This window comes from Diaphorina citri, unplaced genomic scaffold (genome assembly GCF_000475195.1).
Source record: "Diaphorina citri unplaced genomic scaffold, Diaci psyllid genome assembly version 1.1 scaffold112, whole genome shotgun sequence".
NCBI classification, from domain to species: domain Eukaryota; kingdom Metazoa; phylum Arthropoda; class Insecta; order Hemiptera; family Psyllidae; genus Diaphorina; species Diaphorina citri.
In genome coordinates, this window is record NW_007377549.1 from 315567 (window position 1) to 324951 (window position 9385).

Here is a 9385-nt window from a genome sequence, read left to right on the forward strand (position 1 = left end):
TCACACACAAGTCTTCGTCAAACAGCTGAAAATTCTCCTATTTCCGAATTTTCATTTAGAAATTGGCTTTAGACTTTACGTTAATACGCAAGAGTTACCTACCTAAACCTTTATATTATTTACGATTATACTTATATTAAGTGGGTAGAATCCTACTTAAAGTATTATATCTACGATTACAATTAGTAGTAAGGTGGCTCTTGTATCATCTACAGAGGCACTAATAAAAGCGGAACATGTACCATGCTTGATTTATCAAAGCTATACCTAGACTCAAATTTATTATAAGCCATATTATAAAACAATAAAAATTTATTGTTGGATAATTATAAATAACTGGGTATGGAAGTTAGTTTTCTTTTAGATTTGTTGTCCGTTATGAAACGAGAATAAATACCACGGTACCTTAGAATCTACGTGTTCAATACTAATCGGAGAAAAAGGCACCTCCACCATAAACTGCTATGACGGGAAATTAGCACCTCCACTAATTTAACATACAGTACATACTATGATAAGGAGAACTTGAATCTAAAGTTTCATAATTGAAATACGTTTTATTTTCTGATCGCTAATGCATAAAGAAACGTCCCAAAATAGATCAAAATAAAGTCAGCTTGTAAACCCGAGGTTATTACAGTAAAATCTGTTTTGGCAAATAAAGGACGGCACCTACGAGTATTTGTAAAAGAGGTTTTACACAGAAAATTATAAATATAAAGGCAAATTCGGAAGACAATCCAGACTGTAGGTATGCGATAATCTTTCTGCTGAAAACACGTAGGAAAGTACAACTAGGCATGTTTATATTTTTTTCTTACTTTTTTCATCTAAAGTACATACCTACTGCAATCCTATATGCTTAGGAATTAGCTTTTTTTATCCTGGCGTTTTAAAACGACCTTTTTGCTTGAGGCTTCAGTATAATTCCTAACATCACTTGTCAATAATTATGAAGAAGTACCTAAAGAGAGACAGAGAGAGAAAAAAAATACGGTGAGTATCGTTCTATCGTTGTAGATATAGTACGGAGTACGTTATAAAAATTAAGTATTAGCATCAGAAATTTTCTTACCAAGTCGACAACACATTTCTTTCTCTGACAAGAGAAGCTTCTGCCTTCCCAGATCAGTGGTGAAACACTCACTTGATAATCAGGAGGTCGCGGGTTCAAATCCCATGGTGGTACTTACTGTAAGAAAGTAAAAATGATTTGTGAGTGCCTTGGACACATAATTGCTCCTTGTACCCTAAGGTTTTGTAAATGTTGTTGTACAAGCTCCATACGCACATTACTAGTAAACTTAGCCAAAGCAATAGCTCGGTGAAAAGAACGTAATTTGGGGTGTAGAGTTTCCTATCTAGGACAGTTATTCAGTATCAATTGTAGGAAATCTTGGGCAAAATGTCCAGCTTTCAATCAATTTAATTCCTTGTCGATTCCTTCCATAAACTCCGGAATTGTTGGTGGCCCCATACGCACATTACTAGTAAACTTAGCCAAAGCAATAGCTCGGTGAAAAGAACGTAATGTGGGGTGTAGAGTTTCCTATCTTAGGACAGTTATTCAGTATCATTTGTAGGAAATCTTGGGCAAAATGTCCAGCTTTCAATCAATTTAATTCCTTGTCGATTCCTTCCATAAACTCCGGAATTGTTGGTGGCAAACAAACTGACATTACTGCATAGGCCCATTTCTAGGCTCCAGTTAAATGTCTTTGTATATGATTAGGCTCAGAACCCCTAAATTGATCTCACCGTGCCTGAAAAAAATAGCAGTGTAATCGTAAATTACTACGGACTGTAAAGGATGGATTTATTTCTTCATTTATTTCTTGTATCTTCTACTTATTTAATAACTGATTGTTATAGCTGTGGATGACAGTTTTATATCACCAAAGGGTTGAAATATGCGAGATATCTTGATTGACATATTGTGTTTAATTATTATGAATATGTTAGGCTCAAACTCCAAAATGTCTGCCAGTGTGAAACAGGAAAAAGGGCTGATTTCAGTCATTTCAGAACCGTTGTTTTAAGGAACTATACTTCGCGGCACGGTGCACCTACTAAAATAAATTACATCCCAATATTCCGAGAGGAAAGACTCTGGGAACACAGCAAACTTGAAAAAGAATGTTTCACTAGACTCCTTAATTATTTTCAGTACACGTTACAGTAGAGCCAATTAATTAAGCTTCCTTCTCATTATTATTTATGTATTTATTTCCAAGTTGCATACGAAGTCTCAATCTTAATTACTTAATAAGTAACGACAAAATTCAACAAGATTAACCAACCTCTCAACTGTCTTTCTGATAGTATGCAGTATAAATCCATATACCTATACCTATGAGTTCGAGTAAAAAAAAAAAACATTGGTGGATGTGACAAAATCACTTTTGATGCATTACCATACATGTAGCAAAAGCACCATCCTATTCGTTCGAATTATTTGGTAAATACTGTATTCCTACTCCCTTTTCATGGACAAAACTAAATAAATTCATTATTCCTATGAAAATACTCTGCCTACGTACTTGAATTTCTTGGCTTTTTATTTTACCAAAGTCAGTTTGTTTCTTAATCTTGCAAGACGATCGTTTTTACTATAAACGTACTAGTATCAGAAAATACGTTGTTTTTTTCCCTTCTTCATATATGGGGAATAAAATTCCTATGCGAATCTAAGGAATGTATTGTTAACTTGGAAAATTTCAACATCAATCCTACGTTAAGATCCAGACAGTATGAATTTTTGAGCTGGACATTACCAATACCTAATAATAATTAGACTGGTAATCAGGTCTAGACATTCAAAAACGTACCTAGGTTTTAATAATTACCTTATAGACTCTTGAGGGAAATGACAACACGAGGTTAATGATCGAGACATTTTCTACTAACTCACCCTCAGACCTGCATTACCTTTAGTTGTTAAACCTTGATCGGTATTGGACCAAGCAACCATACTGAACATTTAAGCCACCTAGGTAAGTTGGTATGTATGAATACACGAGGGGGTACATACATTTCCCTATGCAGGTATCCCGTTGGGAAGGTATAGGTATTGAAATCTGAGGACTTCAAATTCTCAGGCGAAAATCTCAGCCACTTCAAGTTCGTCAAAGTTCTGGCAGCAAATTTCAACTTCTCGTTTCTTATCCTTTAAATACCTACTTATTCAAGGATCCAGGGAAGTGACTTAGATTTTCTCAGGCGAAAATCTAAGCCACTTCAAGTTCGTCAAAGTTCTGGCAGCAAATTTCAACTTCTCGTTTCTTATCCTTTAAATACCTACTTATTCAAGGATCCAGGTATTTCTGAATGGACCAGTGTTGACATTTGACCAGTCAGATACGAAATCATATTTTACCTTTATTCTTCGATATTTCTTCAATCTCATAAACTATGACTGTCTGTCCCCAGACTCCCAATCTTAAAACAGACTAAATTTCTCCTAATTCTTTCCAGACTGAATCTTAGGTTATATTTGCATAATTGTAAACTCTACCTATGAAATATATAAGATCTTGTTTAAACTGCGGGAGTAAAGGAACTTTTCAGTCTCATTCTGGCAGGATAAACAAAAGGTATATTCTATTTTATTCTATTCTCCTTACGTGGCCACTATCAGTAGCGTCTTGTGACGGACTGATAACAATACGAAGGAAACAGTCTGGGTCTTCAGTTCCGATTTCTTATCAATGAGCCAACATCACGGTAGCGTCTTGTGACGGACTGATAACAATACGAAGGAAACAGTCTGGGTCTTCAGTTCCGATTTCTTATCAATGAGCCAACATCACGTAGTAGAGGTACCTGCTTGCTTCCTACAAGCACAATCTTTAACCCTATTAAGTATGCAAATTCAAAACGGAACCTGAGGAATCGTATTAAATCCGTCGATTTTTTTTAAATTTAGTATTATTATTATTTTCTAATATGATTATTATTATTTTTTTGTCAGGGAAGCAGGAAAAGCACGTACTTAATCTAGGTGATAAGTTGATGAATTTTTGATTTTTTTTTAGTCGTAAATTAAAAATACATAGGTACATACTCGTAAATATAAATATTATCTCCTGACAAATTTACAGTTATAATTGTAATAATTTTATTGTAGGTGTAGTAATAATTCGATAACTTGAATATTGATGTAGAAAAAACCACATCCTAAGTTTTAAATTTGTTTATTCTGATCTCTCTCTTCCTCAGTAGGTACCTACTCACAATGAAACTCCTAGAACGGAGAGATACTTATTCTAAAATTTGGTCAGAAAATTGCTTTTATACAGGAGTTTATCAAAGTAGGAATATACGTGTACTTTTGAAAATTCACCAATATCATGTTTTAGAGTTTTATGCACATCCACCAATGGTAGTTTAAGCACATCCACCAATGGTAGTTTATGCACATCCACCAATGGTAGTTTATGCACATCCACCCAACATCACGTAGTAGAGGTACCTGCTTGCTTCCTACAAGCACAATCTTTAACCCTATTAAGTATGCAAATTCAAAACGGAACCTGAGGAATCGTATTAAATCCGTCGATTTTTTTTAAATTTAGTATTATTATTATTTTCTAATATGATTATTATTATTTTTTTGTCAGGGAAGCAGGAAAAGCACGTACTTAATCTAGGTGATAAGTTGATGAATTTTTGATTTTTTTTTAGTCGTAAATTAAAAATACATAGGTACATACTCGTAAATATAAATATTATCTCCTGACAAATTTACAGTTATAATTGTAATAATTTTATTGTAGGTGTAGTAATAATTCGATAACTTGAATATTGATGTAGAAAAAACCACATCCTAAGTTTTAAATTTGTTTATTCTGATCTCTCTCTTCCTCAGTAGGTACCTACTCACAATGAAACTCCTAGAACGGAGAGATACTTATTCTAAAATTTGGTCAGAAAATTGCTTTTATACAGGAGTTTATCAAAGTAGGAATATACGTGTACTTTTGAAAATTCACCAATATCATGTTTTAGAGTTTTAGGCACATCCACCAATGGCAGTTTATGCACATCCACCAATGGTAGTTTATGCACATCCACCAATGGTAGTTTATGCACATCCACCAATGGTAGTTTATGCACATCCACCAATGGTAGTTTAGGCACATCCACCATCAAAAATATTTTCAGTCTCCACTTACTAAAGAAGATGAAGCTGAAAGAGACCATCAACTCGGTGTATGGGGGAGAAAAAAAAGATATCTTTTCTTTATTCTGCCCTCACCAATCGGCTACAGCTGAAGGCGCTACAACAACAAACCAATACTACCTACAACCCTCCCTAATGGCAGGTACCTAACATAAAAAATATGGAAAGATATACAAAAAGAATATTCGAGTAGCTTTTATACCGGAGTTTATCAGAGTATGAATATACACAACTGGTGTTTTCGCGACATCCACCAATACTATTCTTGATAAATAATAATAATAATAATCCACCAATGGTAGTTTTGGCACATCCACCATCAAGGGCTGAGGTACACCTGGCTGAGAGTACCAATAAAATGAGTATTTCCTCATCAGCTATGGATATTATTTTTGGAAGGAAAAGAAAGTTGAAACCCTAATAGAAAGTCGTGTGATGTGTGATTGTTATACGAAGAAATTATAATTATAAAGTAGGAAATGGCAAGATATAAATGACCTCATGGACTTTTCCTGGGTACATTGTGTGTGATAATGTTGTTTTATATTGAGCTTCCGCTGTTTGGTGTCTTCACTTCCCATTAGCGGATATCAGGTGAAAGACTTTCTTTGCATATCTTATTCAGTAAATTTCCTACAGCACGTAGATCACTGTTAGTGGCGGCACAAGTTATGTGGCTCCGCCAAAAATCAATACTAAACTCTGGCATATCCACCATCCGAGACCACAATATTCAAACCGAAACACGGTCGGAAAGCTTTTTTAATTTAGGGGTTTTTTGCTTCGAAAATTCAGTAGTTTTCTTATCCATTAAGGATGGCATTTTTGATATTTCTCTCTCTATTCAGTAAATTTCCTACAGCACGTAGATCACTATTAGTGGCGGCACAAGTTATGTGGCTCCGCCAAAAATCAATACGAAACTCTGGCATATCCACCATCCGAGACCACAGTATTTAGACCGACACACGGTCTGAAAGCTTTTTTAATTTAGGGGTTTTTTGCTTCGAAAATTCAGTAGTTTTCTTATCCATTAAGGATGGCATTTTTGATATTTCTCTCTCACACTCTCCTTATTATGAACCTAGGTATGTACTTACTTCCTAGAAAAATGGGAACTTTTGATAACTACCTACTTACTACTTACACTGATTTTTTCCCCCTTTGCTCTCTGTCTCAATCTCACCCATTATTTATTTATTAGAAAAGATGGTACAAATGGCACATCCACTAAAAATAAATCTAGGTAACTCCTTTTCTTCGCCTCTCGATCTGTATTAAACCGTATGGTGCTTTTGCCACATCCACTGAAATTTATTTTATTTTACTATAGGTAACGAGGTACTTTTTTCTTTGTGTCTTAAAGCTTTTTTTTATAATACTTATAGCTAATTGTAGAGGATAAAAGGTCTTTTTCAGGTATACCTTCTCGTACTTGACACCACAGTTTAACAATTATCGGGCTGTCTGGAAATTTGAAATTGACAGATAATAATGTTATTGTAGCAGTACTTCTTACTTATCCCAAGCAGTCGTTCGTCCAGATACCAACCACACACAATGTTTGTTAGCATAAGCGATCCGTCAAAAACTAGTAACTCAACGTGTTAGTGACGCTGACAATAGTCTTACTGAATGGGAAACTGAAGAGCTCCTTTGTAACTTTCAACTTTCTGTGTAGGCCTCGCAGCAAAGACACAGTCACCAATGAAATAACAATAACCGATAAACTGATATTTGTGTCTCTTTTCTCGAGTTTCTCACATATCCAATATATTTTACTTTCATTTGAATATATCATATTGGTTCTGGGTTCTGGTTCTCATGACTTGGATCTGAGCACTTGAAATTTTCGTTCCTTATATTCCATTATAATGGCCAATATCTAAATGTCAGATTTGATCTGCACAGAGACTTAACACATTATGTGTATCCAGTATGTGTGTGAATGACAATACCTACGTCTCCACTTCTCTCATAGATTTCACTGATTTCAGTCTTTTGTTTCTTCATTTTTGTTGTTCTTAGTATCTAAGTACTAACGTATATTGAAACTTCGATATAGCAAATTTCTGTATTATAAAAACTTGAATGTAATCAAGAAAATCCCCTGTTTAATAAATAATACTTATTAAGTATGTAGGTACGTCACTTTTAGGTTTCGTTGTTTTGAAGTTCTTTTGCAACCTCTACCTATACTACAATTCAACCAAAAATAATTATATTGTGTTCAGAATAGCGTCCAAGTCGTGTCCATCACGTAGTTCCTTTCCAGGAAGGGAAATGTGAAGACCCAGTTTGGAAACCACTGATCTAGATTAAAGATCTTCTTTTTTAGTTATCGACTTTCGTCTTTTGTTTTCTTATTATTACTGCTTTGTGTTTCATTGTTCCATCTTCAGATGTTTTACTTAGATCAATGTCATATGGTGAAACTAAGCTACTGGTTCATGCTTTGTTCGCATCAGTTCATAGTTATAAGTAACAGTTCTGGAGTACCTAAGTATATTGTGAAAAAGATCTCCAAAACGTTCAAAGATTGACAATACTGACATTTACGTCATTTGCCTTCCTGGCGACTGGCGACGCTCGAAGTTAATACCTAAATGAGCTTATTACTGTCCGGATCTTAATTAGTAATGAATGGGTAAGTCTAAAGTCGTGCAAAAAGGGCTGATTAAATTTAGGAATAAAATTTATTTAAGTAAGCTTGATTATTCAGTCATTCCCTCCTAGAAGGTTCTGTAATCAGTAATCATAGGCTAAAAACAGAGTGGAGTGGAGATGGCTACATGGCATGGAGAGCATAGCCACAAGTGACGATAGAGGGAATCGGCAAATTCAAACCGCATGAAGCTGAGAACAAAAATGTCTTTATTATTTTGATGTTTTGAACTAAAAGTCCTACTTATTCTAAGTCTGTTTCAAGCCACCCGCCGATACGATGATGTAAGTATATTAAAAGCTTTTTAAAGTTGGATATTAAACTTTTGTGTAAAAAAGGTAAACTTTCTATACTTAAATGCACATACCTACTTATTTGACCTAAGCTAGAGAGGATAAGAAAAAGAATCTTTGCCCTCATGAGGCCGATAAGTAACTCAGTGCATATAGAAACAATAGTTTTATCTCTTATTGGTTTTTTATTCTAGCTTATCACAATATGAACTTGCTAGATAATGCATAGTGTTATACCTAATATGTATAATACAGGGTGAAAGCAGGTAGATATGGAAGTTACTATAGCATAACAGTTCACCAAACTATCATGAAACTGCACAAAGCAAAATTCAGAATTCGCTCAATAAAATTCAGACACAGCAAAGTGTGTTTGTACTGACTTTCAAGTCCTTGTCAAGAAATTTCACCCTGACCGGGATTAAAAGCGCCAACTTTTCAAATGTCCACCACGAAAAGTCTATTGAAACTTGCATCACAGGCCCCGGATTACGATTTTCAAGTGTTACAACCAAGGTTTCACCTCTGAGCAACGAGGGCTGTCAAAAAGAAATGACAATAATAGAACAAAAATGTTGGGGGGGAAATAAAGCAGGAATCTAAAGAGCCATGGTGTCATGTGGTTTCGATATGTCTCCTAAACTGCTAAAGTTGAACCATACTAATAAGTGCATATGATTCAAACAAAATGCAATCCAGCTCAAAGGTCAATCAGGCAGTAATGAAAATATTTGTCACCAACAGGCATCTGGAAGCATAGATAAAGCTATACAGCGTGATGTTGCTATTGTGCTGATACTGAACTTACCAAATGTAGATTTCATTATTTCCTTTCGTTTCTTTTAAGGGGCCCGTGCGGAGCCCCCTAAGGCCCCAACGGACCTTTTTGTGTGGAACATTTTAGCCAAATTTTATCAATATGACAGAAAACTTTCCAGAGTTATGGTGAAACAAAGAGGCGGACTTACAGACAAAATAAATATATAAAATCGTCGAGTTTAGACTTGGAACTCACTTCTTTCATGTAATCATTTTCCTGAGTGAATCCCTTTTTGACTAGCTTATATTTTGAATTTAAATATTTGTTCTCACTTGAGCCGAAAATGATCATTTGCATTTAAATACCTGTAACTACAGTCTACACAAAATAGCATCTTTGTAAACTTTGTCTGTTGTTCTGTCCTTACCTATAATTATTTCACCTATGGCATACACAGTAACTTCTTTGGTTGACGCTAAGTCACA